At 41.0% G+C, this 8,553-nt stretch overlaps 1 long non-coding RNA gene across 1 annotated transcript in view; it reads left to right on the top strand.

Annotated features, from left to right (window-relative positions):
- The first annotated feature begins 819 nt into the window (after positions 1–819).
- LOC107548344 (uncharacterized) overlaps positions 820–8,553 on the top strand; it is a 9,324-nt gene continuing 1,590 nt past the window's right edge. The window contains exons 1-2 of the long non-coding RNA XR_001604467.1: positions 820–993; positions 4,904–5,009. This is a non-coding gene — a long non-coding RNA (uncharacterized lncRNA). The remainder of the gene's footprint in view (positions 994–4,903; positions 5,010–8,553) is intronic.

Genomic DNA, 8,553 nt, shown 5'->3' with positions numbered 1-8,553 from the left:
AAAGTTTCTCATTATTATGAGAAAATAAGTCATTATTATGAGAAGCTAAGTCATTATTTCGAGAAACTAAGTCATTATTACGAGATTATTATTAAAGTGGCTGGTGGTGATGCTTTTAACTCTTAAAATGTTCATTCATGAAAATTTATTCATTTTTAATTCATTCATTAATCTGCTACTTCTAAATAGTGTACACAAATGCAAATATGGGGGAAGTAAGCCTTTGTTTTCATTTTAAAGGCAGAAAGACAAGAAGGTTGTAAAATGTGTTAATTTAAATGTTTTCATTTAACCATTTTATGTTTATTTATATATTTCGATTTGATTATTTTGTATTTATTCAAGTTTACACACAGGCTGTAGTTACTTAAATCTTTAAGAAATCAATAAAAAGGAAATTGGATGTAATTTAAATGATACTGCTTTTATATGAAAATAAATATTAACAAAGAAAAAAAAGTGTAAAGTGGTGCACATAGTGAAACCATGTTGCCATTAGGGGGCGTCCATGCACAATCCATAATATAACACTAGTGCAGCTTTTCTGTGTTGAATGCAAGTTAAGTTTCTCTGCATAATTTCCATTGTCTCAGTACACTTCATTACACACTGTTGGTTTAGGTGCAGAAAGAAGGACAATTATTTGCATTTTGCATTTGAAGCACCATACTTTTAAAATGCTTTTTTTTTTTTTTTGCTGAGTATGGTTGAACCCGTTTGATCTCTTGCTCGTGTACATATGTGCCCTCTCACGTTCGGTTCCCACCTCCTTCCTCCCCCCGTGTAGTATGTACACTCCCCCTCCCTCTTGCCAACTCTTAACTCTCCATTCTCTCTTTTTCTCCTGCACATATAACCACAGGAGCGCACGGAGCAGGCACACATACACTCACTCCAACGCCATAGAACCATGTCAGACTCAGAGACTGCAGCTCCTGCCGAGACCCCTGTCCCAGCACCCTGTGTGGCCATCAAGGCAGATTTAGACAAATGGTAAGTAGCAGTCTGGAGTAGCAGTCATGTATGGTCCATAATACCGGTCCGTTGCATCTCTATATGGACCGAATGACAATTTGTTAAATTCTTATGCTCCAAAATGTAGATTTATTTCTACATAGATTTATTGTAGCTCTTAATTAGTTAGAATCATGGTGGGATTGGTGATATTCAGTAGAATTATGTTACGCAATGTAAATTGTGCATCATGATGGTGATCCAAAATGGAGGGAAGGAAGGACCTTCCGTCAAATGTGAGGTGGAAGGTTTGCGCAGAGGGATTCTGTATTTTTAATAAGATGTAACTTGATTACGTTTTTTGAGTTTTGTAAATGGTTTGATTGGTGTCAGTTTGATCTGAGTTGGCAGCATCATTGGGGCTGCTCATTAAGAGCATTCTGGGGTTTTTGTTCAACTTCAGTTCTTCCTCACGGCTGATTGGCTGTTGGGAATGTGTCTATATCATGCTTTTCCTCTCGCTCATTCTGCCATCCCTGATTTCCTCTCTCAGTCTTCACCCTTTCTGTTCCTGCTACCTCCCTGGCCTCACTTTGCCATGTTTGAGTTTTGATCACTTAAATGAGAGGGAATCACTGATGATGGAGGATGAACCTTTTCTTCGTTTTCCCCTGCCCTCCCACTAATAGGTTTTGCTGGTTTTATATACTGCAAATGAAGGAGATTGTGCCCAGTGGCCAGTGATGAACATTCATTCAATATGCTGTCTTCCCTTCTATGTAGGTTTTAATTGTGTTCCTTCTTGACCATTGACACTAGCCATTGCTCAAACTGTATTTTGACCCTAATCCCCACACCCACCCAAAAAAATGTAGTTTGGCTGCTTTTGGTGTTTGTAGTGTTGACAGGCCTGGGCAGCATGAGAAACAGATAAGCTTGCACATACCCTGACCTTTGGTGTGCAAGGACCAGACAGGGGAAGGGTGTGTAGGGTGAGAATTTGGTTGAATAATGTGTCACTGGTTCATCTGAAGCACTGGCCATCACGGTCACCTTCATTTACAGCAGTGTTTCTCAACTCCAGTCCCTGAGACCCACCTCCCAGGATGCTTTAGACGTCTCCATATTCACACACCAAGAAGATGATGAGATGAATCAGGTGTTTTAATTAGTGAGACATCTAAAACGTTCTGGTAGGTGGGTCCGTAGGTCTGGAGTTACAAAATACTGCTTTACAGGATATAAAAACAAACAAAATCCACTAATCCAAAAAGGAATGGTGGGAGGGCAGGGAAAATGGAGAAAATGGTGCATCTGTGAACATGAATAATTTCCTCTCATATGAGCAACCACCGCTCAAAAATGACAAAGGAAGACTTGGGGGCTGCAGGGACAGACATGGCAAAGACTGGCGGGAAAAAGATGGAATGGCAGAACTGTTAACAGTTAAAACACTATTAGCAGGTCAGTTTGTCATTGACCTTTCTGTAATCACTTTGACCAGCAACTTGCATGTGTTGCTGACTAGCTGAATGTTTAACCTTACAGAAGGCCGACCTTTAAGTAACGTACACCACACTGGTATTTATAGTCGTACATGGTACTGCATAGATGTGTGTGTGTCTGTCATCCATTATACAGTGTGACATGTAATATTCACTGGATCACTTTACACCTGGTCTAAGTATGTCACAGTGGCCATTTTGTCTATTTTTTTTTGTCATGCTGCTTCACAAACAGGAATTCATCATGGGCTTTAAAACCAGAAGAGGATTAATGTTACAGGTTCAACCCTAGAATCCAGCAGTTATTCAATGGGAGGATGCATCTGGTTGCTAGTTGTGGAACATGTGTAAAATCTCTTTTTACTGCTTTCTGGCAATGTGAATCTGTGAGCTTATGACCTTGAGATGTCCTCCACTTTTTAGAGTTTCAAAGTCTGTGACTAAACATTAGCCACAGAGTTAACATACAGCCATTTTGTCCTATAGGGTGTCCTTTCAGTAATGTTAAAGCAAATTACAATTTAATCTTTTCCACTTTAAGCAGATTTTTTCCTCTCATTTGTGTTAGCATGCCTGCTCTTGTAGTGGTTGGAATGCATTATTAGAAACTCCCCTCAGGGTAAACAGTGTTACTTAATCTATCAATAAACAAAAGCATCTGGTTTATCAACATGGGATAGCTTTGTTATAGGAGCTCCATGTGGAAATAAATCAGTTCCATATGGATTCAGTATTTATTGATTCCAACTGAATTATTCTTAAGGTCAAGTAAAATTATTTCCTGTTTGTTGTGTTTAAGATCAGAGCACTTCTGAGCCGTGCCCTTTTTTGTTTTGCATTATATATGTGGAGGACTGGCCATCTTGTGAATTATTCAGTCTTAATTTGGGGAAGGTGATCATCCCCTTCCCATTTGCCTGTTGCTTTTTGCTATCATTTTAATTTTACACCTCCAAGACTGACAGATTTCAATATTTGACTGGCAAATAACCATGGTTTGGTTCATTTAATGCACATTTGAAGCACATATTAAGATCAATTTATCTATATATTTAAAAAGATAGTTCAGCCAAAAATGAAAATTCTGTCATCATTTAATCACACTCATGTTATTACAAACCGTTTCTTCTGTAGAACACAAAAGATAATATAGGGAAGAATGTTGGTAACCAACCAGTTTTGACTTCCAAAAGAAACAAAAAAGAAAGCCCTTTCTCAAAACATTTTCTTTTATATTCCAGAGTAGAAAGAAAGGCATACAATTTGGAAACAAGATGAGAGTGAGTAAATGATTACAGAATGTTCATGTTTAGGCGAACTATCCCTTTAGCTTTTAAATTGACTGTGCTTTTGCCGCCAGTTTTATACCACAGACTATAGTGTTTCAACATTTGTCTCCCAAATCAAAAGATCTTTAAACACAGCCATGTTCTGGTTCATTTGATGCAGTTTTCCAGGAGTTTAACACATTTTAAAAATCCATTTATCTGTAAAAACATATTTTAAATTGACCATTCTTCCAGACCAAAACATGGAAGGTTTTCCAGATGACTTGAAACTGTTTTGTGATCTCTAGTTATTGGTTGTTGAGGATAAGGACATAATCTAGCGCTAATTGTTTTTTGTCCAGTAGAAGAATCTAGTATTAGTATTATTGTCCAGTAGAAGAATATAGTATTAGTATTATAATGGCTGCCTATGAAGAGGAAATGCCCTTGGCTAGTGAAATCCCCCCATACATTCTTACACCTACGTCACGTGGCTCATCAGATCCAGTCTGCATAAGGCGCTTAATGTTTAAATTGACTAGCTGTGTGTTACATCACCGCTCACTGAGAAAGAGAGGAAGAGCACGCTTAAGTCACCATGCGAGATGCAACAGATGATCTGTGGGGGAGGGAGAGACTAAAATCATTTTCTATGCAGGGGAGGGACTCTTTTCCTCATAAGTCACGACATCTCCCTCTTTTAGCAGCATGTCTCTTTTCCATTACCTGCTTGCTTTGTCACGTGATTCTAGGGCTCTATCTTTCACTCGTTCAGCTGGATTATCCACCGCCCTCTTTTTACATCTCTTCCCCCCCTTTGCGCTGTCATTCCAACCCTTGTTTTCATTTCATCACTCTAATGCAGTGTGGCAGTGTCTGCCATTGTTTGGTGTAGAGAGGCTCAAATAATCTCACTCTCACAAATGCATACTGTCTCATTCAGTCCCAGCAGAATCCGGCCTATTGTGAGTACACATTTTATATGACTTCGCAGAAACTAAAGACACAACCAAAATTATGTAATGTCTTTACAGTGTGTGGTACAGAAACTTCATGAAGTCTTGTGTGCTTCAGAGGGACAAATCTGCATTTTTGTGTTGTATATGGGATATGTTGATGTGAATCAGCAGTGTATATGTGTGCTGGAGTAATGACTGTGTTTCCTGTGTGCTACAGTGTAAAGGAGAATGGTGAGGAAGCGTGTAAGGAGCTAATGGAGGTGTTTGCCGCCTGTGTGAAGAGCAATGCTGAGGCATCATGAGCAGTTCAACATGCAGGAAAAGTAATGCACATTCACTTGCTTTATTCCCTTTTACTTGATCAGACAAGTATTTTATTCACGTCAGTTCAGCATTTGCATCATGTACTTTGTTTTATTTTCTAAATGTGAATATGGCTGACTGGTCAGGGCTGCGTTTCCCAATACCTTCTTAATGCTACGTCGTTCTTAAGTTGTACCTTAACCTGAACCTTATCGTTAATACGTGTTTCCTGAAACATTCTTAGTTAAGTATACCTTCTGCAAGTCATACTTTCGTAAGGTTGGTCTGGACCACTCTTAGCTATACCTTATCACTTTTGACAGTTCACAGTTCTTTACATCTCATTCTATATGAATATAATAATTGTGCAAAATCAAAGATGATGCTGTCCGCAGAGCCATATAGTGTATATGTCCACTAAAACTTTAGAATCGCCGGCATGGCAGCAAATTCAGAAGCTTTTAGATCTTGGTGGTCCAATTTTGTCGACACAAATTCAGCTGCTCTTTCTCTCTTTTTCTCCGCAATAGTACTAGCTGTTGATTATATGTTTCTCCTGTTGTGTTATTATTGAGTAGGTCATCCAATAACAGAAATTAGTGATTTGCACCAATATGTTATGCAGCTGCGGGGCAGTCAACCCTGGTTGTGGAGTAAATGAAGACACTATGGAAAATATATTATGAGAATATAAATGACCCTTTCAAAGGCCAGTGAAGGCATACTGCCAGTCAGTGATATGCATGATAGGTTTGGGCATGAGGTTGCGGGGTTCACGCACTCATTTCAAAATTATATTAAAATATCCAGTGTTGGATTTGGTTTGCAATTTGGATTATTTTTATAAGATCCAATGAGTCCTGATAAATACAGTTTGAACTGAAGTGCTTCTTGTTGGAAAGCACTCTTACCAGAATATTTTTCTGTTGGACTTGTGTAGGCCTATGTTTTTTCTTTCTTTCTTTCTTTTTCTTTTTTTTGTTTTGTTAGAAGATGTAAATTTATTAAGCAGTGTCTCATGTAGGTTTTTTTCCTTTGTATTTTATGTGGTGACCACTGGGAGATGCTCTGGGAATATAATTTTCTTTTTTGGTTTTCTTCCCTGACATGATGTATGTTGCAAAGCGAAAGTAAAAGTTTCACGCAAGTTCTTTGCATTCTAACAGGAAAAGGTTCCGTGTCTTTATTTAAAATCAACACTTCTTTTATAAAGAACACTGCTTTCTCACATAACGCAGTGAAGCAGCCTGTGCATAGAATGAATAATTGATTCTCGAGCTATCGATATCAACCAATTCAGCACCACCGCTATGGACAGCACCTGGTAACGTCGCACGTAAGAAGGTATATCTTAAGCAGCCTCCTAAGGTATAGTTTGGGGAACACACCTAGAAATGGTACAGCTTTAGTTAAGGCAAACCTTTGGAGTCTTCGTAGCGCGCTAAGAGACAACGTTATCGGGAAACGCAGCCCAGTATTTCACATAAGATTGGTATAGTCTAATAATTTAGGATGCACAGATATAAAAAAATATTATTGATAACAAAAAACATTATTTCCATGTTATGGGGGAGAACCAATAAATGGCTGATATTTATTAAATAAATCACAACAAATTTAAATGAATTGTTTTAAATGTGTCAAGTGAAGGCAACGGAACATTACAATGTACAGCATGAAAATGGATGTTTTGAGATTAGCTGAAGAATAAATTGAACTGTTTTAATAAAATGATGATGTTAAAGATCACCTCTTCTGCCCCTTGGCTATCTGATGTTCTCCGTGAGCATCGTTCTAAGCTCAGAGCTGCAGAAAGAGTATGGCACAAATCACAATATCCTACTGACCTTAATGTATATCGATCACTCCTCTCTTCATTCTCTGCTAATGTCTCCACTGCTATACAAGAAACATCTCATGAATGCACTGGGACACATCCTCAGTGATGTACCCTGGGGTCATTGGGTATTTCGGGTCTCGCAACATCATACACCATCGCCCAGGCGACCCAGCCGGGGTTGATCAAGCCCGACTTGCGTCCCAGTAGCAGCCCACGGATCAGCCCTCTTAAACCAAAGCCACCTTGTGGCCTTCTCTGCAGCTTCGCTCGCGGCTTGAATGGCCCTCTTCTTGGCCACCCCTGTAATGCCCAAACGACTGAGGACTTTGCAAAGTGAACGTCCCGCAAAGCCTCTACAGCCGACTTCTATAGGCTCATAGAAGGTTCTCCAGCCTCTCTCCCTACACTTCTCCACCAGTTCCTGGTACTTAGCGCGTTTCCTTTCATTTGCTTCCTCAATACGCTCTTCCCAGGGAACCGTAAGTTCCAGCATGATTAGCTGTTTTGAAACCTCGGAGGTAACTATCATGTCTGGGCGGAGACTTGTTGTTACAATGTGCTGAGGGAACCTCAGCTGTTTTCCCAGGTCAACCTGCAGCTGCCAATCCGAGGCTTTATGAAGGAGGCCTGTTGTTAATTGTGGGCACACCCGATGTTTCTCTCCAGCTTTAATAAAGTGGACTGCCTTCTTCGGAGCATGATGGTACTTGCTGGTGCTAATGGCTGAGGCTAAGCTCTCAGCAATTGCCTTAAGCACCTGGTCATGGCGCCACCGATAGCGCCCATCAGCCAGAGCCTTTGGGCAACTGCTGAGGAGATGTTCTAGAGAGCCTCTTCCAGAGCAAAGAAGGCAGAAGGGTGTCTCACTCTTCCCCCAGACATGGAGGTTCGCTGGGCTTGGCAGGGCATCATAGACAGCTTGTACCAGGAAACGGACCCGATGGAAATCTGCCTGCAAGATGTTTGCCCAGGTGATCCTACGCTGCAGTGTACTCTCCCACCTAGTCCACGCTCCCTGCTGCCGGAGTCCCCCTGCCCTGCTCCCTCGCTCTTCCTCCACGCCTGCTCGAACCTCTTCCTGCAGTAGGTGGTGTCTTTCCTTACCGCTGGCCTGGCTATCCAAGGTCTTTGGAAAGTAGCCCAAGCCCGCTCTGCCTGTCGCCACGGTGCCCACCAGAGCCTTTTGTCTCAGGCGTTCAAGCCATTTCTCCTGCCGTTGTACCTGCACTCACTCACATCGTTAACACATCCCTTCACACTGGTGTTTTCCCTCAACATTTAAACAGGCTCATATAACCCCACTTCTTAAGAAACCCACTCTTAACCCAACTCTTTTAGAGAACTACAACCCGGTTTCCCTTCTACCGTTCATTGCAAAAACACTTGATTGAGTTGTGTCTCACACAGAACAACCTTCTGGACGGCAACCAATCTGGCTTCAGAAGTGGACATTCGACAGAGACTGCCTTGCTTTCAGTTGTTGAAGCCCTAAGACTGCCAAGAGCGGCTTCCAAATCTTCTATACTTATTTAGCTGGATCTGTCTGCTGCTTTTGATACGGTGAACCACTAGATTCTCCTGTCAACCCTATTGGAAAATGGCATCTCAGGAACCGCACGCCAGTGGTTTGAGTCTTACCTCTCAGATAGGTCCTTCAAGGTATCTTGGAGAGGTGAGGTGTCCAAGTCGCAACATCTAGCTACTGGGGTGCCTCAGGGCTCAGT

The sequence above is a fragment of the Sinocyclocheilus grahami genome, unplaced genomic scaffold (assembly GCF_001515645.1).
Source record: "Sinocyclocheilus grahami isolate Dianchi unplaced genomic scaffold, SAMN03320097.WGS_v1.1 scaffold346.1, whole genome shotgun sequence".
NCBI lineage: Eukaryota > Metazoa > Chordata > Actinopteri > Cypriniformes > Cyprinidae > Sinocyclocheilus > Sinocyclocheilus grahami.
This window is presented reverse-complemented; position numbering and strand designations above follow the sequence as displayed.